The sequence below is a fragment of the Lithobates pipiens genome, unplaced genomic scaffold (genome assembly GCF_037356315.1).
Source record: "Lithobates pipiens isolate NorthernLeopardFrog02 unplaced genomic scaffold, aLitPip1_a1.2 Scaffold_30, whole genome shotgun sequence".
NCBI classification, from domain to species: Eukaryota; Metazoa; Chordata; class Amphibia; order Anura; family Ranidae; genus Lithobates; species Lithobates pipiens.
The window spans coordinates 177,143,140-177,167,899 of record NW_027507791.1 but is presented as its reverse complement, the minus strand read 5'-3'; the positions used below and the strand labels follow the sequence as shown (position 1 = coordinate 177,167,899).

Here is a 24,760-nt window from a genome sequence, read left to right as displayed (position 1 = left end):
GGCAATCGAGAGGAAAAATACAGCAGGTCGCCAAAGCCAACAACATAATGGAAAAAAGCCTACGGCACCTGGTATTCCCAGGCTGTCTCCCATCCAGGTACTAACCAGGCCCGACCCTGCATAGCATCCGAGATCAGACGAGATCGAGCGCATTCAGGGTGATGTGGCCGTAGGCGATCTTGCACCCTACTTACAACTCTCTTGACAAAATCCAAGGTGGTCACCTCGGGCAATCGAGAGGAAAAATACAGCAGGTCGCCAAAGCCAACAACATAATGGAAAAAAGCCTACGGCAACTGGTATTCCCAGGCGGTCTCCCATCCAGGTACTAACCAGTAGTGATGGCCGAACGGTTCGCCCGGCGGTCGTTTCGCGGCGAATTTCCGACTTTCGCCGTCCGCGGGTTCGAACGCCTTTTTCCGTCGTTCGCCCCGGCGGACTTACGTGTTTAATGTATACAAGAACTTTAACCTTTCGTGACACGTTTATCATGTGTTACAGGACAACCAATTGAGACATGACAGCTCATGGACACTTGGACATTCCCCCTAACCTATAAATACACCCGATCCGGTGGCCATTTTACATTCTTTCTTCTGTCACTGTAGGGAAAGGATCCTGTGTGGAGTAGGGACAGAGAAAACGCTAGCTATTTGGTACACAAAAGTTCTTTTCAGGACTGGTATAGGTGTTAGGTCAGCAGCCTGAGTTTCTTTTGTCAGTTTAGATAAAGGGACAGAGCGCTGTATGCTGCTATTTTAGGGACAGCTCAGCCAGATTAGTCTTTCTTCATCATCATCATCATCATCATCATTAGCTGTTACTATCAGGTCCACAAAAGAGCTGTTCCAGCTAATCGTTCCAGCCTACTCTTTTTTGCCAATTTGTATAGGGACAGGCAGGAAGCAGTGTGTCAGGCAGTGAGGATAATTTTAAAGACTTGCTGTTACTATTAGTTCCACAAAGGTTCTTTTCAGGACTGGTATCAGTGGTACGGTAATAGGCTTGTACACGTATAATATTCTTTCTTCCAAATATAGAAAGAATATTATACTTGACTGCTGCCCTTCTGCTGCAGTCTGCTAATCATTCACAACTCACTTGTTCCACAAAGCTCTTTATCAGGACTGGTAACTTGGTCTGTCTAGGGTGCTACGGTACATAGGCTTGGGTGCGGTACAGTCTGCTGTTCTGTAAGGACCGCTATCGGTCCACAATACATAGGGTTGCCGTGCACTACTGCTGACCGCTGCCCTATACTGCAGCAGTCCTTCATTGGTATAGGGACTGACGTACAGTCTGCTAATCACTAACACACAACCTGCTTGGTCCACAAAAGTTCTTATAAGGACTGGTAACTTGGTATAGGGTGCTACGGTACATAGGCCTGAGTGCGTTACAGTCTGCTGTTCTGTAAGGACCGCTATCGGTCCACAATACATAGGGTTGCCGTGCACTACTGCTGACCGCTGCCCTATACTGCAGCAGTCCTTCAGCGGTATAGGGACTGACGCACAGTCTGCTAAACACTAACACACAACCTGCTTGGTCCACAAAAGTTTTTATAAGGACTGGTAACTTGGTATAGGGTGCTACGGTACATAGGCCTGAGTGCAGTACAGTCTGCTGTTCTGTAAGGACCGCTATCGGTCCACAATACATAGGGTTGCCGTGCACTACTGCTGACCGCTGCCCTATACTGCAGCAGTCCTTCATTGGTATAGGGACTGACGTACAGTCTGCTAATCACTAACACACAACCTGCTTGGTCCACAAAAGTTCTTATAAGGACTGGTAACTTGGTATAGGGTGCTACGGTACATAGGCCTGAGTGCGTTACAGTCTGCTGTTCTGTAAGGACCGCTATCGGTCCACAATACATAGGGTTGCCGTGCACTACTGCTGACCGCTGCCCTATACTGCAGCAGTCCTTCATTGGTATAGGGACTGACGTACAGTCTGCTAATCACTAACACACAACCTGCTTGTTCCACAAAAGTTCTTATAAGGACTGGTAACTTGGTATAGGGTGCTACGGTACATAGGCTTGAGTGCGGTACAGTCTGCTGTTCTGTAAGGACCGCTATCGGTCCACAATAGATAGGGTTGACGTGCACCACTGCTGACCGCTGCCCTATACTGCAGCAGTCCTTCAGCGGTATAGGGACTGACGTACAGTCTGCTAAACACTAATACACAACCTGCTTGGTCCACAAAAGTTCTTATAAGGACTGGTAACTTGGTATAGGGTGCTACGGTACATAGGCTTGAGTGCGGTACAGTCTGCTGTTCTGTAAGGACCGCTATCGGTCCACAATAGATAGGGTTGACGTGCACCACTGCTGACCGCTGCCCTATACTGCAGCAGTCCTTCAGCGGTATAGGGACTGACGCACAGTCTGCTAAACACTAACACACAACCTGCTTGGTCCACAAAAGTTTTTATAAGGACTGGTAACTTGGTATAGGGTGCTACGGTACATAGGCCTGAGTGCGTTACAGTCTGCTGTTCTGTAAGGACCGCTATCGGTCCACAATACATAGGGTTGCCGTGCACTACTGCTGACCGCTGCCCTATACTGCAGCAGTCCTTCATTGGTATAGGGACTGACGTACAGTCTGCTAATCACTAACACACAACCTGCTTGGTCCACAAAAGTTCTTATAAGGACTGGTAACTTGGTATAGGGTGCTACGGTACATAGGCCTGAGTGCGTTACAGTCTGCTGTTCTGTAAGGACCGCTATCGGTCCACAATACATAGGGTTGCCGTGCACTACTGCTGACCGCTGCCCTATACTGCAGCAGTCCTTCAGCGGTATAGGGACTGACGCACAGTCTGCTAAACACTAACACACAACCTGCTTGGTCCACAAAAGTTCTTATAAGGACTGGTAACTTGGTATAGGGTGCTACGGTACATAGGCCTGAGTGCAGTACAGTCTGCTGTTCTGTAAGGACCGCTATCGGTCCACAATACATAGGGTTGCCGTGCACTACTGCTGACCGCTGCCCTATACTGCAGCAGTCCTTCATTGGTATAGGGACTGACGTACAGTCTGCTAATCACTAACACACAACCTGCTTGTTCCACAAAAGTTCTTATAAGGACTGGTAACTTGGTATAGGGTGCTACGGTACATAGGCTTGAGTGCGGTACAGTCTGCTGTTCTGTAAGGACCGCTATCGGTCCACAATAGATAGGGTTGACGTGCACCACTGCTGACCGCTGCCCTATACTGCAGCAGTCCTTCAGCGGTATAGGGACTGACGTACAGTCTGCTAAACACTAATACACAACCTGCTTGGTCCACAAAAGTTCTTATAAGGACTGGTAACTTGGTATAGGGTGCTACGGTACATAGGCTTGAGTGCGGTACAGTCTGCTGTTCTGTAAGGACCGCTATCGGTCCACAATAGATAGGGTTGACGTGCACCACTGCTGACCGCTGCCCTATACTGCAGCAGTCCTTCAGCGGTATAGGGACTGACGTACAGTCTGCTAAACACTAATACACAACCTGCTTGGTCCACAAAAGTTCTTATAAGGACTGGTAACTTGGTATAGGGTGCTACGGTACATAGGCTTGAGTGCGGTACAGTCTGCTGTTCTGTAAGGACCGCTATAGGTCCACAATAGATAGGGTTGACGTGCACCACTGCTGACCGCTCACCTATACTGCAGCAGTCCTTCAGCGGTATAGGGACTAAGAGTTTTGTCACAGGGTCATTTAAAAAATGACATGCAGAGGAAGAGGCAGGCCCTTCCGCAGGGGTGGTAGGGGTAGGGCAGGAGCAACAGGCTTGAGCCAAAGTGGGAAGTTGCAGAAGGTGCGTTCAATTACTTTAAAGGATGCACCAGACTTGGTTGAGTGGCTCGCTCAGCCTTACTCTTCTGCACCCTCCTCATCCTCTCGATCTGCACCCTCTTCTTCACTCTCTGCTATGTGCACCCCCAAAGACACTACCACCAACAACACGACCACCACCACCACCACCACATACCTTCCGCTTGAGTCACTGGAATTATTTTCCGATCCATATCAAGAGGACATTTCTGATGCGCAGCCACTCTTGGTATTGGATCAGGAAGAGGAGGTAGCAACAAGCGCTACTCAGCAGTCTGACGCCAGTACCCAGATCAGCCCAAGGAGGAGGTTGGTCCCCGGTGTTGCTGCCTACTCTACTTATAGCGGTGGGGAAGGTGACGTTGATGATGACGTGTCTAGTGATGTCACGTGGGTGCCCACAAGAGAGGAAGAGGAGGGGAGTTCAGAGGGAGATATGGACCAGCAGATAGGGAGGAGAAGCAGCAATGACTTACATTGCACAGCAGGGACAAAGCAGACTGCAAATGTATCAGGAGCGAGTCATCGACCATGTACGGTCACATCTGGCGCTCCCAGGACACCGGCACATGGCTCCGCAGTGTGGGCTTTTTTTAACGTGTCCGCTGCTGACAATAGCGTTGCCATCTGCAATCTTTGCAGTCAACGCGTTAGTCGCGGTAAGCCCAATACTCACCTAGGGACGACCGCCTTAAGAAGGCACATGAGCAGCCATCACCGAGCCCAGTGGGAGCAACGGAACACACAAAGCCACACTGCAGGCTCTCACCGTCCAGCCTCGTCTTCTACTTCTCCTTCTCCTCTCTCCTCACAATTGTCCTCCACTCCACCTTCCATCACGCCAAGCTCACATTTTTCTGCAAAAAGGCAGGCTTCCGTGGGCCTAATGTTTGAGCGTAAAAAAATGATGACGCCGGATAACCCTCTTGCCCAACGGTTGGCGGCTGGCTTGTCAGAACTCATAGCCCGCCAACTACTGCCATATAAACTGGTGGACTCGGAGGCCTTTCGCAAATTTGTGGCCATTGGAACACCACAATGGAAGGTCCCAGGAAGGAAGTATTTCTCAGAGAAGGGCATCCCAGAGCTATATGGCCATGTTCAGCGGCAAGTGAATGTATCTCTGGCACACAGTGTCGGTGCCAAGATACATCTGACCACAGACACGTGGTCTAGCAAACACGGGCAGGGAAGGTATATCAGTTTTACTGCCCACTGGGTGAACCTTCTGACGGCCGTCAAGCATGTAACCCGTGGCACCCGTGTAGATTTGGTTTTACCGCCACGGATTGCATGCAGGCCTGACTCTTCTTCTCCTCCTCCTACTCCATCCTCCTCCCTCTCCTCCTCAGCTGCCTCCTCCTTTTCCGCTGCTAGCGTCTCTTCCACTGCACCGCCCAAGCTCCCCAGAACCTATTCCACATGCCAGGTGAGACGTTGCCATGCCGTGCTGCGTCTGTTGTGCCTGGAAGCAAAGAGCCACACTGGCCCGGCACTCCTTTCAGCTTTGCGTTCACAGGCAGATGAGTGGCTAACACCGCTCAATTTGACAGTTGGTAAAGTGGTGTGTGACAACGGTGCCAATCTGCTTAGCGCATTGAAACAGGGCAAAATCACGCACGTGCCGTGCATGGCACACGTCTTAAACTTGGTCGTGCAGCGATTCCTTGTCAAATACCCTGGGGTCCAGGACATCTTGCGGCAGGCAAGGAAAATCTCGGCCCATTTCAGAAGATCTTACACGGCCATGGCTCGCCTTGCTGACATTCAGCGGCGACACCATCTGCCGGTCAGACGTCTTATTTGCGATTGCCCGACGCGATGGAACTCAACCTTCTATATGCTTGATAGGCTGCTCCAGCAGAAACGTGCAGTTAACGTCTACCTGTATGAACTCTGCGAAAGAAACGGTTCTGGGGAGCTGGGTTTTTTTTCACCGCGCCAGTGGCTGCTCATGCGCGACACATGCAGACTTCTGCGGCCATTTGAGGAGATCACCAAACTGGTCAGTCGCAGCCATGGCGCCATCAGTGACATGGTACCTTATGCCTTCTTTCTGGAGCGTGCATTGCGTCGTGTCATTGATCAGGCTGTGGAGGAGCAGGAGCGGGAAGATGAGGAAGTCGCAATGCTGGATGAATTCCCAGGGGGGGCTACTCTATCTGAGACAAGTCAACAACAGGAGTCTGATGAGGAGTCAGAGGAGGATGGTGCCGGGGCGGATGAGCAGGAGCAAGAAGAGCATGCTTTAAACCTTTCTGGGATCCCTGTTGTGCGAGGATGGGGAGAGGAGAATGAAGAGGACGACATTATCCTGGATGATGAGCAGGAGCCAGGCCACCACACCGCTTCCACTTTAGTGCAAATGGGGGCCTTCATGCTCCAGTGTTTTAATAGGGACCCCCGTATAAAAAGCATGAGGGTCAAGGACCAGTACTGGGTGGCAACGTACTTAGACCCCCGGTACAAACACAAAATGGCGGAAATGTTACCGCCGTCGCAGAGGGCTGTCAGAATGCAGCACTTCCAGGCCTTGCTTCGAGAAATGCTGCATTCTGCTTTTGCGTGCGCTGGCAGAGGAGCAATTCCCACTCCCAGAGAAGGATTTGCGGGTACCAATCCAACAGCGCCTGCAAGAAGAGGCCGGTTTGAAGATGTGTTGGTGACTTCGGATATGAGGTCATTCTTTCAGCCGACCCATCGACAGGTGTCATCCGGATCCAGCATCAGGGAACGCCTAGACCGTCAGGTGTCCGACTACATTGGGTTAACGGCCGATGTGGACGCTCTGAGGAGTGATGAACCCCTAGACTACTGGGTGGGCAGGCTTGACCTCTGGCCAGAGCTTGCCCAATTTGCAATCGAACTGTTGGCTTGCCCCTCATCCAGTGTCCTGTCCGAAAGGACGTTCAGCGCAGCAGGGGGGATTGTGACCGATAAGCGTACTCGCCTAGCTCACCACAGTGTTAACTACCTCACATTTCTAAAAATGAATGAGGCATGGATCTCGGAGGAATTCAACACATGTGATCAGTAGACCATGTATATGTCTATAAACAATTTTTGGAATCAAGCACACAGACCTTCTTAATTCATTTGGCTCACTTCCCTGACCCAAAAAAGCACACCGTACTATATGCCCCTACCCTCCTCTTTGAAGAGGTTGAGCGGTGTCATATTTCTACTGGGGCTGCTTATTATGAGGGGTTCCCACCATCCCTGTGCTGTGCTGACTTCCTCCTGGGTGTTCTTATTATGAGGGGCTCCCACCATCCCTGTGCTGTGCTGACTTCCTCCTGGGGGTTCTTATTATGAGGGGATCACACCATCCCTGTGCTGTGCTGACTTCCTCCTGGGGCTGCTTACGGTGCTGCTGTCAGCGCTGTATGTCACGGAGCTGCTGTCAGCGCTGTATGTCACGGAGCTGCTGTCAGCGCTGTATGTCACGGAGCTGCTGTCAGCGCTGTATGTCACGGAGCTGCTGTCAGCGCTGTATGTCACGGAGCTGCTGTCAGCGCTGTATGTCACGGAGCTGCTGTCAGCGCTGTATGTCACGGAGCTGCTGTCAGCGCTGTATGTCACGGAGCTGCTGTCAGCGCTGTATGTCACGGAGCTGCTGTCAGCGCTGTATGTCACGGAGCTGCTGTCAGCGCTGTATGTCACGGTGCTGCTGTCAGCGCTGTATGTCACGGAGCTGCTGTCAGCGCTGTATGTCACGGAGCTGCTGTCAGCGCTGTATGTCACGGAGCTGCTGTCAGCGCTGTATGTCACGGAGCTGCTGTCAGCGCTGTATGTCACGGAGCTGCTGTCAGCGCTGTATGTCACGGTGCTGATGTCAGTGCTCTGTATTACGGTGCTGCTGTCAGTGCTCTGTATCTCCTGCACCCTCTTGTTTGCCTACCCTGGTCCCTGACCTTCCCTCTCCTCCATTGCCTTCATTAGCTCCATAGTCCTGAATTGTCAGAACAATTTCCCAAATAAAAAAAAAATGCTTGTAGTTATCGATCCCAAATTCACCTCATACATGTATTATGCTATTGTCCAGGTGGTGGGACTACGTGCTACCCCCTAATAATTACCCCGTGGCCGCAAATTCGACCTAAAGGTTTGCGAAATTCGCCTCCCATTGAAGTCAATGGAGCCCGCGGCGAACGGTCGTTTTCGCGAACGTTTGTGTCCGTTCGCGTTTCGCGTTCGCGAAACGTCCCGTCGGAAGTTCGTCCATCACTACTAACCAGGCCCGACCCTACTTAGCATCCGAGATCAGACGAAATCGAGCGCATTCAGGGTGATGTGGCCGTAGGCGATCTTGCACCTTACTTACAACTCTCTTGACAAAAGCCAAGGTGGTCACCTCGGGAAATCGAGAGGAAAAATACAGCAGGTCGCCAAAGCCAACAACATAATGGAAAAAAGCCTACGGCACCTGGTATTCCCAGGTGGTCTCCCATCCAGGTACTAACCAGGCCCGACCCTACTTAGCATCCGAGATCAGACGAGATCGAGCGCATTCAGGGTGATGTGGCCGTAGGCAATCTTGCACCTTACTTACAACTCTCTTGACAAAAGCCAAGGTGGTCACCTCGGGCAATCGAGAGGAAAAATACAGCAGGTCGCCAAAGCCAACAACATAATGGAAAAAAGCCTACGGCACCTGGTATTCCCAGGTGGTCTCCCATCCAGGTACTAACCAGGCCCTACCCTACTTAGCATCCGAGATCAGACGAGATCGAGCGCATTCAGGGTGATGTGGCCGTAGGCAATCTTGCACCTTACTTACAACTCTCTTGACAAAAGCCAAGGTGGTCACCTCGGGCAATCGAGAGGAAAAATACAGCAGGTCGCCAAAGCCAACAACATAATGGAAAAAAGCCTACGGCACCTGGTATTCCCAGGCGGTCTCCCATCCAGGTACTAACCAGGCGCGACCCTGCTTAGCATCCGAGATCAGACGAGATCGAGCGCATTCAGGGTGATGTGGCCGTAGGCGGTCTTGCACCCTACTTACAACTCTCTTGACAAAAGCCAAGGTGGTCACCTCGGGCAATCGAGAGGAAAAATACAGCAGGTCGCCAAAGCCAACAACATAATGGAAAAAAGCCTACAGCACCTGGTATTCCCAGGCGGTCTCCCATCCAGGTACTAACCAGGCACGACCCTGCTTATCATCCGAGATCAGACGAGATCGAGCGCATTCAGGGTGATGTGACCGTAGGCGATCTTGCACCCTGCTTACAACTCTCTTGACAAAAGTCAAGGTGGTCACCTCGGGCAATCGAGAGGAAAAATACAGCAGGTCGCCAAAGCCAACAACATAATGGAAAAAAGCCTACGGCACCAGGTATTCCCAGACGGTCTCCCATCCAAGTACTAACCAGGCCCGACCCAGCTTAGCATCCGAGATCAGACGAGATTCGAGCGCGTTCAGGGTGATGTGGCCGTAGGCGATCTTGCACCCTACTTACAACTCTCTTGACAAAAACCGAGGTGGTCACCTCGGGCAAGCGAGAGGAAAAATACAGCAGGTCGCCAAAGCCAACAACATAATGGAAAAAAGCCTACGGCACCTGGTATTCCCAGGCGGTCTCCCATCCAGGTACTAACCAGGCCCGACCCTGCTTAGCATCCGAGATCGAGCGCATTCAGGGTGATGTGGCTGTAGGAAATCTTGCACCCTACTTACAACTCTCTTGACAAAAGCCAAGGTGGTCACCTCGGGCAAGCGAGAGGAAAAATACAGCAGGTCGCCAAAGCCAACAACATAATGGAAAAAAGCCTACGGCACCTGGTATTCCCAGGTGGTCTCCCATCCAGGTACTAACCAGGCCCGACCCTACTTAGCATCCGAGATCAGACGAGATCGAGCGCATTCAGGGTGATGTGGCCGTAGGCAATCTTGCACCTTACTTACAACTCTCTTGACAAAAGCCAAGGTGGTCACCTCGGGCAATCGAGAGGAAAAATACAGCAGGTCGCCAAAGCCAACAACATAATGGAAAAAAGCCTACGGCACCTGGTATTCCCAGGCGGTCTCCCATGCAGGTACTAACCAGGCCCGACCCTGCTTAGAATCAGAGATCAGATGAGATCGAGCGCATTCAGGGTGATGTGGCCGTAGGCAATCTTACATCTTACTTACAACTCTCTTGACAAAAGCCAAGGTGGTCACCTCGGGCAATCGAGAGGAAAAATACAGCAGGTCGCCAAAGCCAACAACATAATGGAAAAAAACCTACGGCACCTGGTATTCCCAGGCGGTCTCCCATCCAGGTACTAACCAGGCCCGACCCTGCTTAGCATCCGAGATCAGACGAGATCAAGCACATTCATGGTGATGTGGCCGTAGGCGATCTTGCACCCTACTTACAACTCTCTTGACAAAAGCCAAGGTGGTCACCTCAGGCAATCGAGAGGAAAAATACAGCAGGTCGCCAAAGCCAACAACATAATGGAAAAAAGCCTACGGCTCCTGGTATTTCCAGGCGGTCTCCCATCCAGGTACTAACCAGGCCCGACCCTGCTTAGTATCCGAGATCAGACGAGATGGAGCGCATTCGAGGTGATGTGGCCGTAGGCAATCTAGCACCCTACTTACAACTCTCTTGACAAAAGCCAAGGTGGTCAGCTCGGGCAATCGAGAGGAAAAATACAGCAGGTCGCCAAAGCCAACAACATAATGGAAAAAAGCCTACGGCACCTGGTATTCCCAGGTGGTCTCCCATCCAGGTACTAACCAGGCCCGACCCTGCTTAGCATCCGAGATCAGACGAGATCGAGCGCATTTAGGGTGATGTGGCCGTAGGCGATCTTGCACCCTACTTACAACTCTCTTGACAAAAGCCAAGGTGGTCACCTCGGGCAATCGAGAGGAAAAATACAGCAGGTCGCCAAAGCCAACAACATAATGGAAAAAAGCCTACGGCACCTGGTATTCCCAGGCGGTCTCCCATCCAGGTACTAACCATGCCCGACCCTGCTTAGCATCCGAGATCAGACGAGATCGAGCGCATTCAGGGTGATGTGGCCCTAGGTGATCTTGCACCCTACTTACAACTCTCTTGACAAAAGCCAAGGTGGTCACCTCGGGCAATCGAGAGGAAAAATACAGCAGGTCGCCAAAGCCAACAACATAATGGAAAAAAGCCTACGGCACCTGGTATTCCCAGGCGGTCTCCCATCCAGGTACTAACCAGGCCCGACCCTGCTTAGCATCCGAGATCAGACGAGATCAGACGAGATCGAGCGCATTCAGGGTGATGTGGCCGTAGGCAATCTTGCACCCTACTTACAACTCTCTTGACAAAAGCCAAGGTGGTCACCTCGGGCAATCGAGAGGAAAAATACAGCAGGTCGCCAAAGCCAACAACATAATGGAAAAAAGCCTACGGCACCTGGTATTCCCAGGCGGTCTCCCATTCAGGACCTAACAAGGCCCGACTCCTGCCTAGCATCCGAGATCAGACAAGATCGAGCGCATTCAGGGTGATGTGGCCGTAGGCGATCTTGCACCCTACTTACAACTCTCTTGACAAAAGCCAAGGTGGTCACCTCGGGCAATCATGAGGAAAAATACAGCAGGTCACCAAAGCCAACAACATAATGGAAAAAAAGCCTACGGCACATGGTATTCCCAGGCGGTCTCCCATCCAGGTACTAACCATGCCCTACCCTGCTTAGCATCCGAGATCAGACGATATCGAGCGCATTCAGGGTGATGTGGCCGTAGGCAATCTTGCACCCTACTTACAACTCTCTTGACAAAAGCCAAGGTGGTCACCTCGGGCAATCGAGAGGAAAAATACAGCAGGTCGCCAAAGCCAACAACATAATGGAAAAAAGCCTACGGCACCTGGTATTCCCAGGCGGTCTCCCATCCAGGTACTAACCAGGCCCGACCCTGCTTAGCATCCGAGATCAGACGAGATCGAGCGCATTCAGGGTGATGTGGCCGTAGGCGATCTTGCACCCTACTTACAACTCTCTTGACAAAAGCCAAGGTTGTCACCTCGGGCAATCGAGAGGAAAAATACAGCAGGTCGCCAAAGCCAACAACATACTGGAAAAAAGCCTACGGCACCTGGTATTCCCAGGCGGTCTCCCATCCTGGTACTAACCAGGCCTGACCCTGCTTAGCATCCGAGATGGAGCGCATTCAGGGTGATGTGGCCGTAGGCGATCTTGGATTATATTACAACTATCTTGACAAAAGCCAAGGTGGACACCTCGGGCAATCGAGAGGAAAAATACAGCAGGTCGCCAAAGCCAACAACATAATGGCCAAAAGCCTACGGCACCTGGTATTCCCAGGCGGTCTCCCATCCAGGTACTAACCAGGCCCGACCCTGCTTAGCATCCGAGATCAGACGAGATCGAGCGCATTCAGGGTGATGTGGCCGTAGGCAACCTTGCACCCTACTTAAAACTCTCTTGACAAAAGCCAAGGTGGTCACCTCGGGCAATCGAGAGGAAAAATACAGCAGGTCACCAAAGCCAACAACATAATGGAAAAAAGCCTACAGCACCCGGTATTCCCAGGCGGTCTTCCATCCAGGTACTAACCAGGCCCGACCCTGCTTAGCATCCGAGATCAGACGAGATCGAGTGCATGCAGAGTGATGTGGCCGTAGGCAATCTTGCACCCTACTTAAAACTCTCTTGACAAAAGCCAAGGTGGTCACCTCGGGCAATCGAGAGGAAAAATACAGCAGGTCACCAAAGCCAACAACATAATGGAAAAAAGCCTACAGCACCCGGTATTCCCAGGCGGTCTTCCATCCAGGTACTAACTAGGCCCGACCCTGCTTAGCATCCGAGATCAGCCGAGATCGAGCGCATTCAGGGTGATGTGGCCGTAGGCTATCTTGCACCCTACTTACAACTCTCTTGACAAAAGCCAAGGTGGTCACCTCGGGCAATCGAGAGGAAAAATACAGCAGGTCGCCAAAGCCAACAACTTAATGGAAAAAAGCCTACGGCACCTGGTATTCCCAAGCGGTCTCCCATCCTGGTACTAACCAGGCCCGACCCTGCTTAGCATCCGAGATCAGACGAGATCGAGCGCATTCAGGGTGATGTGGCCATAGGCGATCTTGCGTCCTACTTACAACTCTCTTGACAAAAGCCAAGGTGGTCACCTCGGGCATTCGAGAGCAAAAATACAGCAGGTCGCCAAAGCCAACAACATAATGGAAAAAAGCCTACGGCACCTGGTATTCCCAGGCCATCTCCCATCCAGGTACTAACCAGGCCCGACCCTGCTTAGCATCCGAGATCAGAAGAGATCGAGCGCATTCAGGGTGATGTGGCCGTAGGCGATCTTGCACCCTACTTACAACTCTCTTGACAAAAGCCAAGTTGGTCACCTCGGGCAATCGAGAGGAAAAATACAGCAGGTCGCCAAAGCCAACAAAATAATGGAAAAAAGCCTACGGCACCTGGTATTCCCAGGCGGTCTCCCATCCAGGCACTAACCAGGCCCGACCCTGCTTAGCATCCGAGATCAGACGAGATCGAGCGCATTCAGGGTGATGTGGCCGTAGGCGATCTTGCACCCTACTTACAACTCTCTTGACAAAAGCCAAGGTGGTCACCTCGGGCAATCGAGAGGAAAAATACAGCAGGTCGCCAAAGCCAACAACATAATGGAAAAAAGCCTACGGCACCTGGTATTCCCAGGCGGTCTCCCATCCAGGTACTAACCAGGCCCGACCCTGCTTAGCATCCGAGATCAGACGAGATCAGACGAGATCGAGCGCATTCAGGGTGATGTGGCCGTAGGCAATCTTGCACCCTACTTACAACTCTCTTGACAAAAGCCAAGGTGGTCACCTCGGGCAATCGAGAGGAAAAATACAGCAGGTCGCCAAAGCCAACAACATAATGGAAAAAAGCCTACGGCACCTGGTATTCCCAGGCGGTCTCCCATTCAGGACCTAACAAGGCCCGACTCCTGCCTAGCATCCGAGATCAGACGAGATCGAGCGCATTCAGGGTGATGTGGCCGTAGGCGATCTTGCACCCTACTTACAACTCTCTTGACAAAAGCCAAGGTGGTCACCTCGGGCAATCATGAGGAAAAATACAGCAGGTCACCAAAGCCAACAACATAATGGAAAAAAAGCCTACGGCACATGGTATTCCCAGGCGGTCTCCCATCCAGGTACTAACCATGCCCTACCCTGCTTAGCATCCGAGATCAGACGATATCGAGCGCATTCAGGGTGATGTGGCCGTAGGCAATCTTGCACCCTACTTACAACTCTCTTGACAAAAGCCAAGGTGGTCACCTCGGGCAATCGAGAGGAAAAATACAGCAGGTCGCCAAAGCCAACAACATAATGGAAAAAAGCCTACGGCACCTGGTATTCCCAGGCGGTCTCCCATCCAGGTACTAACCAGGCCCGACCCTGCTTAGCATCCGAGATCAGACGAGATCGAGCGCATTCAGGGTGATGTGGCCGTAGGCGATCTTGCACCCTACTTACAACTCTCTTGACAAAAGCCAAGGTTGTCACCTCGGGCAATGGAGAGGAAAAATACAGCAGGTCGCCAAAGCCAACAACATACTGGAAAAAAGCCTACGGCACCTGGTATTCCCAGGCGGTCTCCCATCCTGGTACTAACCAGGCCTGACCCTGCTTAGCATCCGAGATGGAGCGCATTCAGGGTGATGTGGCCGTAGGCGATCTTGGATTATATTACAACTATCTTGACAAAAGCCAAGGTGGACACCTCGGGCAATCGAGAGGAAAAATACAGCAGGTCGCCAAAGCCAACAACATAATGGCCAAAAGCCTACGGCACCTGGTATTCCCAGGCGGTCTCCCATCCAGGTACTAACCAGGCCCGACCCTGCTTAGCATCCGAGATCAGACGAGATCGAGCGCATTCAGGGTGATGTGGCCGTAGGCAACCTTGCACCCTACTTAAAACTCTCTTGACAAAAGCCAAGGTGGTCACCTCGGGCAATCGAGAGGAAAAATACAGCAGGTCACCAAAGCCAACAACATAATGGAAAAAAGCCTACAGCACCCGGTATTCCCAGGCGGTCTTCCATCCAGGTACTAACTAGGCCCGACCCTGCTTAGCATCCGAGATCAGCCGAGATCGAGCGCATTCAGGGTGATGTGGCCGTAGGCTATCTTGCACCCTACTTACAACTCTCTTGACAAAAGCCAAGGTGGTCACCTCGGGCAATCGAGAGGAAAAATACAGCAGGTCGCCAAAGCCAACAACTTAATGGAAAAAAGCCTACGGCACCTGGTATTCCCAAGCGGTCTCCCATCCTGGTACTAACCAGGCCCGACCCTGCTTAGCATCCGAGATCAGACGAGATCGAGCGCATTCAGGGTGATGTGGCCGTAGGCGATCTTGCGTCCTACTTACAACTCTCTTGACAAAAGCCAAGGTGGTCACCTCGGGCATTCGAGAGCAAAAATACAGCAGGTCGCCAAAGCCAACAACATAATGGAAAAAAGCCTACGGCACCTGGTATTCCCAGGCCATCTCCCATCCAGGTACTAACCAGGCCCGACCCTGCTTAGCATCCGAGATCAGAAGAGATCGAGCGCATTCAGGGTGATGTGGCCGTAGGCGATCTTGCACCCTACTTACAACTCTCTTGACAAAAGCCAAGTTGGTCACCTCGGGCAATCGAGAGGAAAAATACAGCAGGTCGCCAAAGCCAACAACATAATGGAAAAAAGCCTACGGCACCTGGTATTCCCAGGCGGTCTCCCATCCAGGTACTAACCAGGCCTGACCCTGCTTAGCATCCGAGATCGAGCGCATTCAGGGTGATGTGGCTGTAGGCAATCTTGCACCCTACTTACAACTCTCTTGACAAAAGCCAAGGTGGTCACCTCGGGCAAGCGAGAGGAAAAATACAGCAGGTCGCCAAAGCCAACAACATAATGGAAAAAAGCCTACGGCACCTGGTATTCCCAGGTGGTCTCCCATCCAGGTACTAACCAGGCCCGACCCTACTTAGCATCCGAGATCAGACGAGATCGAGCGCATTCAGGGTGATGTGGCCGTAGGCAATCTTGCACCTTACTTACAACTCTCTTGACAAAAGCCAAGGTGGTCACCTCGGGCAATCGAGAGGAAAAATACAGCAGGTCGCCAAAGCCAACAACATAATGGAAAAAAGCCTACGGCACCTGGTATTTCCAGGTGGTCTCCTATCCAGGTACTAACCAGGCCCGACCCTGCTTAGCATCCGAGATCAGACGAGATCGAGCGCTTTCAGGGTGATGTGGCCGTAGGCGATCTTGCAACCTACTTACAACTCTCTTGACAAAAGCCAAGGTGGTCACCTCGGGCAATCGAGAGGAAAAATACAGCAGGTCGCCAAAGCCAACAACATAATGGAAAAAAGCCTACGGCACCTGGTATTCCCAGGCGGTCTCCCATCCAGGCCCGACCCTGCTTAGCATCCGAGATCAGACGAAATCGAGCGCATTCAGGGTGATGTGGCCGTAGGTGATGTGGCCGTAGGTGATCTTGCACCCTACTTACAACTCTCTTGACAAAAGCCAAGGTGGTCACCTCGGGCAATCGAGAGGAAAAATACAGCAGGTCGCCAAAGCCAACAACATAATGGAAAAAAACCTACGGCACCTGGTATTCCTGGCGGTCTCCCATTCAGGTACTAACCAGGCCTGACCCTCCTTAGCACCGAGATCAGACGAAATCGAGCGCATTCAGGGTGATGTGGCCGTAGGTGATGTGGCCGTAGGTGATCTTGCACCCTACTTACAACTCTCTTGACAAAAGCCAAGGTGGTCACCTCGGGCAATCGAGAGGAAAAATACAGCAGGTCGCCAAAGCCAACAACATAATGGAAAAAAGCCTACGGCACCTGGTATTCCCAGGCGGTCTCCCATCCAGGTACTAACCAGGCCCGACCCTGCTTAGCATCCGAGATCAGACGAGATCGAGCGAATTCAGGGTGATGTGGCCGTAGGCAATCTTGCACCCTACTTACAACTCTCTTGACAAAAGCCAAGGTGGTCATCTCCAGCAATCGAGAGGAAAAATACAGCAGGTCGCCAAAGCCAACAACATAATGGAAAAAAGCCTACGGCACCTGGTATTCCCAGGCGGTCTCCCATCCAGGTACTAACCAGGCCCGACCCTGCTTGGCATCCGAGATCAGACGAGATCGAGCGCATTCAGGGTGATGTGTCCGTAGGTGATCTTGCACCCTACTTACACCCTACTTATAACTCTCTTGACAAAAGCCAAGGTGGTCACCTCGGGCAATCGAGAGGAAAAATACAGCAGGTCGCCAAAGCCAACAACATAATGGAAAAAAGCCTATGGCACCTGGTATTCCCAGGCGGTCTCCCATCTAGGTACTAACCAGGCCCGACCATGCTTAGCATCCGAGATCAGATGAGATCGAGTGCATTCAGGGTTATGTGGCCATAGGCCATCTTGCACCCTACTTACAACTCTCTTGACAAAAGCCAAGGTGGTCACCTCGGGCAATCGAGAGGAAAAATACAGCAGGTCGCCAAAGCCAACAACATCATGGAAAAAAGCCTACGGCACCTGGTATTCCCAGGCGGTCTCCCATCCAGGTACTAACCAGGCCCGACCCTGCTTAGCATCCGAGATCAGACGAGATCGAGCGCATTCAGGGTGATGTGGCCGTAGGCAATCTTGCACCCTACTTACAACTCTCTTGACAAAAGCCGAGGTGGTAATCTCGGGCAAGCGAGAGGAAAAATACAGCAGGTCGCCAAAGCCAACAACGTAATGGAAAAAAGCCTACGGCACCAGGTATTCCCAGACGGTCTCCCATCCAGGTACTAACCAGGCCCGACCCAGCTTAGCATCCGAGATCAGACGAGATTCGAGCGCATTCAGGGTGATGTGGCCGTAGGCGATCTTGCACCCTACTTACAACTCTCTTGACAAAAACCGAGGTGGTCACCTCGGGCAAGCGAGAGGAAAAATACAGCAGGTCGCCAAAGCCAACAACATAATGGAAAAAAGCCTATGGCACCTGGTATTCCCAGGCGGTCTCCCATCCAGGTACTAACCAGGCCCGACCCTGCTTAGCATCCGAGATCAGACGAGATCAAGCGCATTCAGGGTGATGTGGACGTAGGCGATCTTGCACACTACTTACAACTCTCTTGACAAAAGCCGAGGTGGTCACCTCGGGCAAGCGAGAGGAAAAATACAGCAGGTCGCCAAAGCCAACAACATAATGGAAAAAAGCCTACGGCACCTGGTATTCCCAGGCGGTCTAACATCCAGGTACTAACCAGGCCCGACCCTGCTTAGCATCCGAGATCAGACGAGATCGAGCGCATTCAGGGTGATGTGGCCATAGGCGATCTTGCACCCTACTTACAACTCTCTTGACAAAAGCCAAGGTGGTCACCTCGGGCAATCGAGAGGAAAAATACAGCAGGTCGCCAAAGCCAACAACATAATGGAAAAAAGCCTACGGCAGCTGGTATTCCCAGGCGGTCTCCCATCCAAGTACTAAGTAGGCCCGACCCTGCATAGCATCCGAGATCAGACGAGATCGAGCGCATTCAGGGTGATGTGGCCGTAGGCGATCTTGCACCCTACTTACAACTCTCTTGACAAAAGCCAAGGTGGTAACCTCGGGCAATAGAGAGGAAAAATACAGCAGGTCGCCAAAGCCAACAACATAATGGAAAAAAGCCTATGGCACCTGGTATTCCAAGGCGGTCTCCGATCCAGTTACTAACCAGGCCCGACCCTGCTTATCATCCGAGATCAGACGAGATCGAGCGCATTCAGGGTGATGTGGCCGTAGGCGATCTTGCACCCTACTTACAACTCTCTTGACAAAAGCCAAGGTGGTCACCTCGGGCAATCGAGAGGAAAAATACAGCAGGTCGCCAAAGCCAAAAAAATAATGGAAAAAAGCCTACGGCACCTGGTATTCCCAGGCGGTCTCCCATCCAGGTACTAACCAGGCCCGACCCTGCTTAGCATCCGAGATCAGACAAGATCGAGCGCATTCAGGGTGATGTGGCCGTAGGCAATCTTGCACCCTACTTACACCTCTCTTGACAAAAGCCAAGGTGGTCACCTCGGGCAATCGAGAGGAAAAATACAGCAGGTCGCCAAAGCCAACAACATAATGGAAAAAAGCCTACGGCACCTTGTATTCCCAGGCGGACTCCCATCCAGGTACTAACCAGGCCCGACCATGCTTAGCATCCGAGATCGAGCGCATTCAGGGTGATGTGGCTGTAGGCAATCTCCCACCCTACTTACAACTCTCTTGACAAAAGCCAAGGTGGTCAGCTCAGGCAATCGAGAGGAAAAATACAGCAGGTCGCCAAAGCCAACAAAATAATGGAAAAAAGCCTACGGCACCTGGTATTCCCAGGCGGTCTCCCATCCAGGTACTAACCAGGCCAAACCCTGCTTAGCATCCGCGATCAGACGAGATCGAGTGCAATCAGGGTGATGTGGCTGTAGGCGACTTTGCACCCTACTTACAACTCTCTTGACAAAAGCCAAGGTGGTCACCTCGGGCAATCGAGAGGAAAAATACAGCAGGTCGCCAAAGCCAACAGCATAATGGAAAAAAGCCTACGGCACCTGGTATTCCCAGGCGGTCTCCCATCCAGGTACTAACCAGGCCTGACCCTGCTTAGCATCCGAGATCAGACGAGATCGAGCGCATTCAGGGTGATGTGGCCGTAGGCGATCTTGCATCCTACTTACAACTCTCTTGACAAAAGCCAAGGTGGTCACCTCGGGCAATCGAGAGGAAAAATACAGCAGGTCGCCAAAGCCAACAACATAATGGAAAAAAGCCTACGGCACCTGGTATTTCCAGGTGGTCTCCTATCCAGGTACTAACCAGGCCCGACCCTGCTTAGCATCCGAGATCAGACGAGATCGAGCGCATTCAGGGTGATGTGGCTGTAGGCGATCTTCCACCCTACTTACAACTCTCTTGACAAAAGCCAAGGTGGTCACCTCGGGCTATAGAGAGGAAAAATACAGCAGGTCGCCAAAGCCAACAACATAACGGAAAAAAGCCTACGGCACCTGGTATTCCCAGGCGGTCTCCCATCCAGGTACTAACCAGGCCCGACCCTGCTTAGCATCCAAGATCAGACGAGATCGAGCGCTTTCAGGGTGATGTGGCCGTAGGCGATCTTGCAACCTACTTACAACTCTCTTGACAAAAGCCAAGGTGGTCACCTCGGGCAATCGAGAGGAAAAATACAGCAGGTCGCCAAAGCCAACAACATAATGGAAAAAAGCCTACGGCACCTGGTATTCCCAGGTGGTCTCCCATCCAGGTAATAACCATGCCCGACCCTGCTTAGCATCCGAGATCAGACGAGATCGAGCGCATTCAGGGTGATGTGGCCATAGGCGATCTTGCACCCTACTTACAACTCTCTTGACAAAAGCCAAGGTGGTTACTGTAAAGGTAGGTCCTTGCTCTGTTAGGTGCTCGATTTCCCTCTTCCTATCTTTCCTAGGCCGTGGTCTGGATGTACTTGGGAGTCCCATTCACCGGTGAGATAACCAAAACTCATACACGAGATGTATGCGAATAATGATTACGATTTAATGTTTTGAATACAACAGGTTATATGCTGAAACAGTTGGGGTGGCGCCCTGTGGAGTAGCCAATCAGGGATGCGCTCGTAGCTATACACCAAGCTTTTCCTAGTAACAGGTTTATTGACAGAACAAGCAAAATAAGCAGAAATTGTCTTCACGGCAAAGCACGTCATTAACCTTCACGCGAGATAAGAATAAGACTACGATATTTAACAATATTCAACAATATTGTGCTAATAGTCTGTGGTCCAGACGTTCTAGGTCATAGACGATATAAGATAGTTGCATATCTTGGCTTTCTCTGTACAAACTCTCGCGGCCAAGGGCATTCAAAGAAAACAGCATGTTTTCCAAATAGCAAGTATCTATGTCAAAAGTAGTTAGAATTCTAGCTTGGTCATACAAAGTTTTAAAATGGATGACAGTATAACAAAATGGAGACTTGTTAATCCTTATAATCCCTCCTGTGATCATAACTTTGGCACAAAGTTATCGATCATCCTCTATACCAGACATTCTTGGAAAAAGCCATAAGTGCTTTCTCTTCGTCATTGGGCTTGGTTGCTATTGTTGGATGGGAAACCTTGGAGGCTGCTATGCAGCAGCATTTGGCGATCACATAGAACATTACTATCAACAACACTATCATCACTAATACGAGAAATATTTTCTTGAAAAATCCCAGTATGCCCCCCCAAATACCTCCAAACCACCCTCCTGTACCCGAGAAAAGGTTCCAATCATCTCCCAAGTTTTTTGCTTTCTGTAGGAGGGTCTGTCTTTGGGCTGAATGGCTTTTGATAATATCGTAATAATCGGGTACCGACAGACTTTCCACAGGAACGGTGAAGTTGTGTATGAAGGTGCAACACATCTCCGAATTGGCCATGAGGTTACAAATCCCAGTGATGGCGGCCAAAAGTTGTTCCTGCCTCATTTTTATCAGTTCCTGCACAGTTCGGATCTTCCGAGTTTCTTCGTTTAGCAGAGAAACATCTCTGGAAGTAGAGTTCACTACCCCAGAGATTATTTCAGCAAAAAGATCTATTTTATCTAGGGCATTCCACATTCCCGGGCTTCCAATGGAGGCGGCTAATTTTTCCCACCATGATGTTACTTGTCTCTTAGCCCTCCCGAACTCTAAATGCCCATGGGCAGGGGTCATTTTGATGTACTGATTTTCAGAGGCTATACCCATATATGGTACCATCCTGGCAATGTTGCACCAACCACCTGTAGAGGAATCTAGAGGGTAAGGTATGGTGGTGTGACATATTAGACCGCAACACACCATCCATCCATGAGGCAGATGAGGTGCTGGTATTATATCAGGGGGTTGGGATATGCCTGACCGGAGTCCAACTAGGCATAACCAATCTCCTAAACTCGCGGTGCTACTGTACTCTAGTAAAGTATCATTCATGTGGTAGGACTCTAACCAGTCTTTTAGGTCAGTATCGTCAAATGTTTCTGATGGTAGTACACAGTCCATTATGTTATATAAAGACATGTTCCCTATCCTTTCGTCACTATCTCCAATGGTGGAAGTATTCAACCCCTGGATGTCAAACGTCCCATCCCGCAGAAACTTCCCTAAGTCTCTAAGGGTAAGATTTACTAGTGTGTTTCTACAGAATTGGCCATTGGGGATTTCCCCGTTTTCTTTCCAAGCTCCATTTAGGAAACAGAAGGATGGGGGTTGTGTGAAACCAGAGAAAATAAGGGGGGAGGGTCTGGTCGTTATATTGGCCATATGGTCTTGTGTCGTCTCGTTAAACAGGTCCTCTACTGGGAGGGGGATTCCCACTACTGGAATTTGATTCCTACCCGTTCCCATGTGGGAGCACACCCAACAGGGTGCCCCTTTTCCCATTACTTGACCAAACGCGTATTGCCATAAAAAATGATGTGGTATTGTTGGGGCTAAAGAAAACGTTTTACTGTCCTGGGGGGGTAGTTCGTTCCGTGCTACCATTACTCCTAAACCTTTGTTGTTATTATTATTATTATTATTATTATTATTACTGGGCCTTGGAACTAATGCTCTTCTGTCTAGTGATCGGTTCTCAGTACCTTTTGGGCTTCTTGTAAACCCACACGACCCTGTCATGATACATGTCATCATGACTATAGAAAAAAACACAAAAGTCAATACTATCGACCAGAGCAAAATGGTGTGTAGTACATACTGATCTTCTAAGCCCCTGTCTCTTTCTTTTTGCAAAGACTTCAGTCCGAGCTGGTGGGAGGAGGAGAAAAGTCCAGGGAGATTCTGACAAACTGTTCCTGGAGGGTCTGTAGGTTCGTCTCTGGGGTCCCCTTGGTGGTGGCGTCCTCCTGTTGGTCTTGGGCAAGTGTCCTCTGGGGGTGTTCTGGAGTCGGTGGAGGTTCGGGGCATTTTTTTAGTCTGCTGGCATGGATCCACTGAGGGGTGTAGTCTGTGAGGACAGCAGTCCTGGAGACCTTCTCCACGTTCCATGGACCGGAGTAGATGGGCCCCACGTGCTTCCGTTGGGCAAGCTGCTTGATCAACACTTTATCCCCCGGGATGAATGGGTGAGTAGGTTCTGTTGGAAGAGGAGAAAAGGTGACAGCAACTTGTTCATTATGTTCTTCTATTGTACTTACCAGATGTTTCACGTACTCTTCCTGTAAAGAATATATGTTAATGTCAGTCTGTGCATCTAATGCTTTTAGTTGGGTTTGTGCTGGGACACCCATTAGGATTTCGAATGGTGACAAACGTGTCCTAGAGTGGGGGGTGGTTCTGATTTGGAACAATATTCCTGGAAGGAAATCTATCCAGTTTTTTAACGTTCCTCCTGTGGCCTTTTTTAGTTTGTCCTTTATATTCCTGTTCATTCTTTCTACCACTCCTGCACTTTGGGGATGATAGGGAATGTGAAGTTTCCACTGTATTCCCAGGCATCTTGCCAATTCTCGTGTCATATCTGAAGTAAAAGCCGGGCCCTGGTCTAACCAAATGGTGGCTGGTATGCCAAACCTACATACCCAATGATTAAGGAGAGCCCTTGCCGCTATTTTAGCTGTTTCCCCAGTGCAGGGGGCCGCCTCCACCCATCCTGACCATTTGTCAACGATAACGCACAGGCATTTGATGCTTCCCTTTTGTTTGGGCATGTGGGTAAAGTCTATTTGTAGGTCCTGTAGTGGGCCTAGGGGTGGGGGCAACTGGCCGTGTATACCATGTCGTTTACCCTGCGTGTTGTTTTGAGCGCATGTGAGGCATGACTTTGTTAGGGTGTTTGCATGGTTCTTTAGATTAACTGTGCAGAAAGTTTTTTCATACAGCTGTTGCAAGGGTTGGGACCCTATATGTCCGGGACCATGCAGGTAGGAAAGGATGAGGGCCGAGCTGGCTTCAGGGATCCCAATGACCCCTCCATTTGTCCAAAGGCCTCTTTGGTCTTTGGACAATCCTTGCTGGACCCAGAAAAGGACATCAGCGTCTGTGGCCATGGATTGGATTTGGGCTGCAACTGAGGGGAAATCTGGCGCTGAAAAATCTTGTTGGAAAAATATCGTGGTAGGGGCGGGTGGATGTGTGGAGGAATTTGCCGCCGCTCGAGCGCATCTATCCGCAAGGGCGTTGCCTCGGGCAATGTAGCTACCAGTGGTGGTGTGAGCCTTGACTTTAATAATCGCCAAATGTTTGGGCAGTAATATAGCCTGGAGAAGGGCCAGGATATGCTCCTTGTTGGCTATAATTTTGTTGTCAGCCGTTCTAAACCCCCTGTTAGCCCAGATCACCCCGAAATCGTGAACCACGCCGAAGGCGTATCGACTGTCAGTGTAAATATTGACATCCCTATTTGTGAACAGGATGCATGCTCTGGTGAGGGCTACCAGTTCCGCGACCTGTGCCGAGGAAGGCGGAAGTGGCTTAGCCTCCAGAACCAGATCTGGGAGTTGTACTACCGCGTATCCTGTCAGAAAAGTGGAATCCGAAGGGCGCGAGCAACTGCCGTCCACAAAAACTTCCTCTGCACCGGCCAGAGGTACGTCTGTTAAGTCCCTACGTGGGGAGGTGACTTGGTCCAACACTTTTGTGCAGTCATGCATTTTGGATGGTTCACCATAATTCATGAGTTTGAGCAGAGAATGTAATAGCCTGAGGATGGGGGAGGTGTCAGAGGTGTGTTTGATGGTCAGATTGGAGGTGTTTAGAAGAATGATTTCATACCCGCTGGCTCTTTGGGTGGTCATATGTTGTGTATTGAGGTTTTGTATAAGGTGGGTTACTGAGTGGGTAGTGTATACAGTTAGGGGGTGTCCCAGAACTAACTTGTTGGCTTCTTGAATGGCCA

General features: G+C 50.8%; 24 non-coding genes and 28 pseudogenes across 24 annotated transcripts; all 52 read right to left on the bottom strand.

Annotated features, from left to right (window-relative positions):
• Positions 1-56: 56 nt before the first annotated feature.
• Positions 57-175, bottom strand: LOC143944399 (5S ribosomal RNA; annotated as a pseudogene).
• An 8,087-nt stretch (positions 176-8,262) lies between these two features.
• On the bottom strand, positions 8,263-8,381 carry LOC143950198 (5S ribosomal RNA). The gene has a single exon (XR_013265623.1). It is a non-coding gene; the product is annotated as a 5S ribosomal RNA (ribosomal RNA).
• Positions 8,382-8,490: 109 nt separating this feature from the next.
• Positions 8,491-8,609, bottom strand: LOC143946765 (5S ribosomal RNA). Its single transcript, XR_013265241.1, has one exon. It is a non-coding gene; the product is annotated as a 5S ribosomal RNA (ribosomal RNA).
• Positions 8,610-8,718: 109 nt separating this feature from the next.
• LOC143950291 (5S ribosomal RNA) lies at positions 8,719-8,837 on the bottom strand. The gene has a single exon (XR_013265706.1). It is a non-coding gene; the product is annotated as a 5S ribosomal RNA (ribosomal RNA).
• A 109-nt stretch (positions 8,838-8,946) lies between these two features.
• Positions 8,947-9,065, bottom strand: LOC143952227 (5S ribosomal RNA). Its single transcript, XR_013267424.1, has one exon. It is a non-coding gene; the product is annotated as a 5S ribosomal RNA (ribosomal RNA).
• Positions 9,066-9,174: 109 nt separating this feature from the next.
• LOC143954964 (5S ribosomal RNA) lies at positions 9,175-9,294 on the bottom strand (annotated as a pseudogene).
• Positions 9,295-9,403: 109 nt separating this feature from the next.
• Positions 9,404-9,512, bottom strand: LOC143948389 (5S ribosomal RNA; annotated as a pseudogene).
• Positions 9,513-9,621: 109 nt separating this feature from the next.
• Positions 9,622-9,740, bottom strand: LOC143950197 (5S ribosomal RNA). The gene has a single exon (XR_013265622.1). It is a non-coding gene; the product is annotated as a 5S ribosomal RNA (ribosomal RNA).
• Positions 9,741-9,849: 109 nt separating this feature from the next.
• On the bottom strand, positions 9,850-9,968 carry LOC143944272 (5S ribosomal RNA; annotated as a pseudogene).
• Positions 9,969-10,077: 109 nt separating this feature from the next.
• On the bottom strand, positions 10,078-10,196 carry LOC143943664 (5S ribosomal RNA; annotated as a pseudogene).
• A 109-nt stretch (positions 10,197-10,305) lies between these two features.
• On the bottom strand, positions 10,306-10,424 carry LOC143948549 (5S ribosomal RNA; annotated as a pseudogene).
• A 109-nt stretch (positions 10,425-10,533) lies between these two features.
• Positions 10,534-10,652, bottom strand: LOC143950765 (5S ribosomal RNA). Its single transcript, XR_013266101.1, has one exon. It is a non-coding gene; the product is annotated as a 5S ribosomal RNA (ribosomal RNA).
• A 109-nt stretch (positions 10,653-10,761) lies between these two features.
• On the bottom strand, positions 10,762-10,880 carry LOC143944100 (5S ribosomal RNA; annotated as a pseudogene).
• A 109-nt stretch (positions 10,881-10,989) lies between these two features.
• Positions 10,990-11,118, bottom strand: LOC143954667 (5S ribosomal RNA; annotated as a pseudogene).
• A 339-nt stretch (positions 11,119-11,457) lies between these two features.
• On the bottom strand, positions 11,458-11,576 carry LOC143953268 (5S ribosomal RNA). The gene has a single exon (XR_013268366.1). It is a non-coding gene; the product is annotated as a 5S ribosomal RNA (ribosomal RNA).
• A 109-nt stretch (positions 11,577-11,685) lies between these two features.
• Positions 11,686-11,804, bottom strand: LOC143952249 (5S ribosomal RNA). The gene has a single exon (XR_013267444.1). It is a non-coding gene; the product is annotated as a 5S ribosomal RNA (ribosomal RNA).
• A 109-nt stretch (positions 11,805-11,913) lies between these two features.
• On the bottom strand, positions 11,914-12,022 carry LOC143949045 (5S ribosomal RNA; annotated as a pseudogene).
• Positions 12,023-12,130: 108 nt separating this feature from the next.
• LOC143952237 (5S ribosomal RNA) lies at positions 12,131-12,249 on the bottom strand. The gene has a single exon (XR_013267433.1). It is a non-coding gene; the product is annotated as a 5S ribosomal RNA (ribosomal RNA).
• Positions 12,250-12,358: 109 nt separating this feature from the next.
• On the bottom strand, positions 12,359-12,477 carry LOC143952747 (5S ribosomal RNA). The gene has a single exon (XR_013267894.1). It is a non-coding gene; the product is annotated as a 5S ribosomal RNA (ribosomal RNA).
• A 109-nt stretch (positions 12,478-12,586) lies between these two features.
• Positions 12,587-12,705, bottom strand: LOC143945218 (5S ribosomal RNA; annotated as a pseudogene).
• Positions 12,706-12,814: 109 nt separating this feature from the next.
• LOC143947488 (5S ribosomal RNA) lies at positions 12,815-12,933 on the bottom strand. Its single transcript, XR_013265307.1, has one exon. It is a non-coding gene; the product is annotated as a 5S ribosomal RNA (ribosomal RNA).
• A 109-nt stretch (positions 12,934-13,042) lies between these two features.
• On the bottom strand, positions 13,043-13,161 carry LOC143943759 (5S ribosomal RNA; annotated as a pseudogene).
• Positions 13,162-13,270: 109 nt separating this feature from the next.
• LOC143951590 (5S ribosomal RNA) lies at positions 13,271-13,389 on the bottom strand. The gene has a single exon (XR_013266848.1). It is a non-coding gene; the product is annotated as a 5S ribosomal RNA (ribosomal RNA).
• Positions 13,390-13,498: 109 nt separating this feature from the next.
• Positions 13,499-13,627, bottom strand: LOC143954666 (5S ribosomal RNA; annotated as a pseudogene).
• Positions 13,628-13,736: 109 nt separating this feature from the next.
• Positions 13,737-13,856, bottom strand: LOC143950020 (5S ribosomal RNA; annotated as a pseudogene).
• A 110-nt stretch (positions 13,857-13,966) lies between these two features.
• LOC143953267 (5S ribosomal RNA) lies at positions 13,967-14,085 on the bottom strand. Its single transcript, XR_013268365.1, has one exon. It is a non-coding gene; the product is annotated as a 5S ribosomal RNA (ribosomal RNA).
• A 109-nt stretch (positions 14,086-14,194) lies between these two features.
• On the bottom strand, positions 14,195-14,313 carry LOC143952225 (5S ribosomal RNA). Its single transcript, XR_013267422.1, has one exon. It is a non-coding gene; the product is annotated as a 5S ribosomal RNA (ribosomal RNA).
• A 109-nt stretch (positions 14,314-14,422) lies between these two features.
• Positions 14,423-14,531, bottom strand: LOC143949044 (5S ribosomal RNA; annotated as a pseudogene).
• A 108-nt stretch (positions 14,532-14,639) lies between these two features.
• On the bottom strand, positions 14,640-14,758 carry LOC143952213 (5S ribosomal RNA). The gene has a single exon (XR_013267411.1). It is a non-coding gene; the product is annotated as a 5S ribosomal RNA (ribosomal RNA).
• Positions 14,759-14,867: 109 nt separating this feature from the next.
• LOC143945217 (5S ribosomal RNA) lies at positions 14,868-14,986 on the bottom strand (annotated as a pseudogene).
• Positions 14,987-15,095: 109 nt separating this feature from the next.
• Positions 15,096-15,214, bottom strand: LOC143954811 (5S ribosomal RNA). The gene has a single exon (XR_013269758.1). It is a non-coding gene; the product is annotated as a 5S ribosomal RNA (ribosomal RNA).
• Positions 15,215-15,323: 109 nt separating this feature from the next.
• On the bottom strand, positions 15,324-15,442 carry LOC143943758 (5S ribosomal RNA; annotated as a pseudogene).
• A 109-nt stretch (positions 15,443-15,551) lies between these two features.
• Positions 15,552-15,660, bottom strand: LOC143948726 (5S ribosomal RNA; annotated as a pseudogene).
• Positions 15,661-15,769: 109 nt separating this feature from the next.
• On the bottom strand, positions 15,770-15,888 carry LOC143950196 (5S ribosomal RNA). Its single transcript, XR_013265621.1, has one exon. It is a non-coding gene; the product is annotated as a 5S ribosomal RNA (ribosomal RNA).
• Positions 15,889-15,997: 109 nt separating this feature from the next.
• On the bottom strand, positions 15,998-16,116 carry LOC143952954 (5S ribosomal RNA). Its single transcript, XR_013268081.1, has one exon. It is a non-coding gene; the product is annotated as a 5S ribosomal RNA (ribosomal RNA).
• A 341-nt stretch (positions 16,117-16,457) lies between these two features.
• On the bottom strand, positions 16,458-16,574 carry LOC143949943 (5S ribosomal RNA; annotated as a pseudogene).
• A 124-nt stretch (positions 16,575-16,698) lies between these two features.
• LOC143950319 (5S ribosomal RNA) lies at positions 16,699-16,817 on the bottom strand. Its single transcript, XR_013265732.1, has one exon. It is a non-coding gene; the product is annotated as a 5S ribosomal RNA (ribosomal RNA).
• A 109-nt stretch (positions 16,818-16,926) lies between these two features.
• On the bottom strand, positions 16,927-17,045 carry LOC143954867 (5S ribosomal RNA; annotated as a pseudogene).
• A 120-nt stretch (positions 17,046-17,165) lies between these two features.
• LOC143954727 (5S ribosomal RNA) lies at positions 17,166-17,284 on the bottom strand. The gene has a single exon (XR_013269689.1). It is a non-coding gene; the product is annotated as a 5S ribosomal RNA (ribosomal RNA).
• Positions 17,285-17,393: 109 nt separating this feature from the next.
• On the bottom strand, positions 17,394-17,512 carry LOC143952200 (5S ribosomal RNA). The gene has a single exon (XR_013267400.1). It is a non-coding gene; the product is annotated as a 5S ribosomal RNA (ribosomal RNA).
• A 109-nt stretch (positions 17,513-17,621) lies between these two features.
• LOC143943593 (5S ribosomal RNA) lies at positions 17,622-17,741 on the bottom strand (annotated as a pseudogene).
• A 109-nt stretch (positions 17,742-17,850) lies between these two features.
• On the bottom strand, positions 17,851-17,969 carry LOC143943932 (5S ribosomal RNA; annotated as a pseudogene).
• Positions 17,970-18,078: 109 nt separating this feature from the next.
• LOC143943734 (5S ribosomal RNA) lies at positions 18,079-18,197 on the bottom strand (annotated as a pseudogene).
• Positions 18,198-18,306: 109 nt separating this feature from the next.
• LOC143947339 (5S ribosomal RNA) lies at positions 18,307-18,425 on the bottom strand (annotated as a pseudogene).
• Positions 18,426-18,534: 109 nt separating this feature from the next.
• On the bottom strand, positions 18,535-18,653 carry LOC143947902 (5S ribosomal RNA; annotated as a pseudogene).
• A 109-nt stretch (positions 18,654-18,762) lies between these two features.
• On the bottom strand, positions 18,763-18,881 carry LOC143951159 (5S ribosomal RNA). Its single transcript, XR_013266457.1, has one exon. It is a non-coding gene; the product is annotated as a 5S ribosomal RNA (ribosomal RNA).
• Positions 18,882-18,990: 109 nt separating this feature from the next.
• Positions 18,991-19,099, bottom strand: LOC143950060 (5S ribosomal RNA; annotated as a pseudogene).
• Positions 19,100-19,208: 109 nt separating this feature from the next.
• LOC143945454 (5S ribosomal RNA) lies at positions 19,209-19,327 on the bottom strand (annotated as a pseudogene).
• A 109-nt stretch (positions 19,328-19,436) lies between these two features.
• Positions 19,437-19,555, bottom strand: LOC143951390 (5S ribosomal RNA). Its single transcript, XR_013266667.1, has one exon. It is a non-coding gene; the product is annotated as a 5S ribosomal RNA (ribosomal RNA).
• A 109-nt stretch (positions 19,556-19,664) lies between these two features.
• LOC143944616 (5S ribosomal RNA) lies at positions 19,665-19,783 on the bottom strand (annotated as a pseudogene).
• Positions 19,784-19,892: 109 nt separating this feature from the next.
• On the bottom strand, positions 19,893-20,011 carry LOC143950231 (5S ribosomal RNA). The gene has a single exon (XR_013265653.1). It is a non-coding gene; the product is annotated as a 5S ribosomal RNA (ribosomal RNA).
• A 109-nt stretch (positions 20,012-20,120) lies between these two features.
• Positions 20,121-20,239, bottom strand: LOC143943847 (5S ribosomal RNA; annotated as a pseudogene).
• Between the last annotated feature and the right edge of the window lie 4,521 nt (positions 20,240-24,760).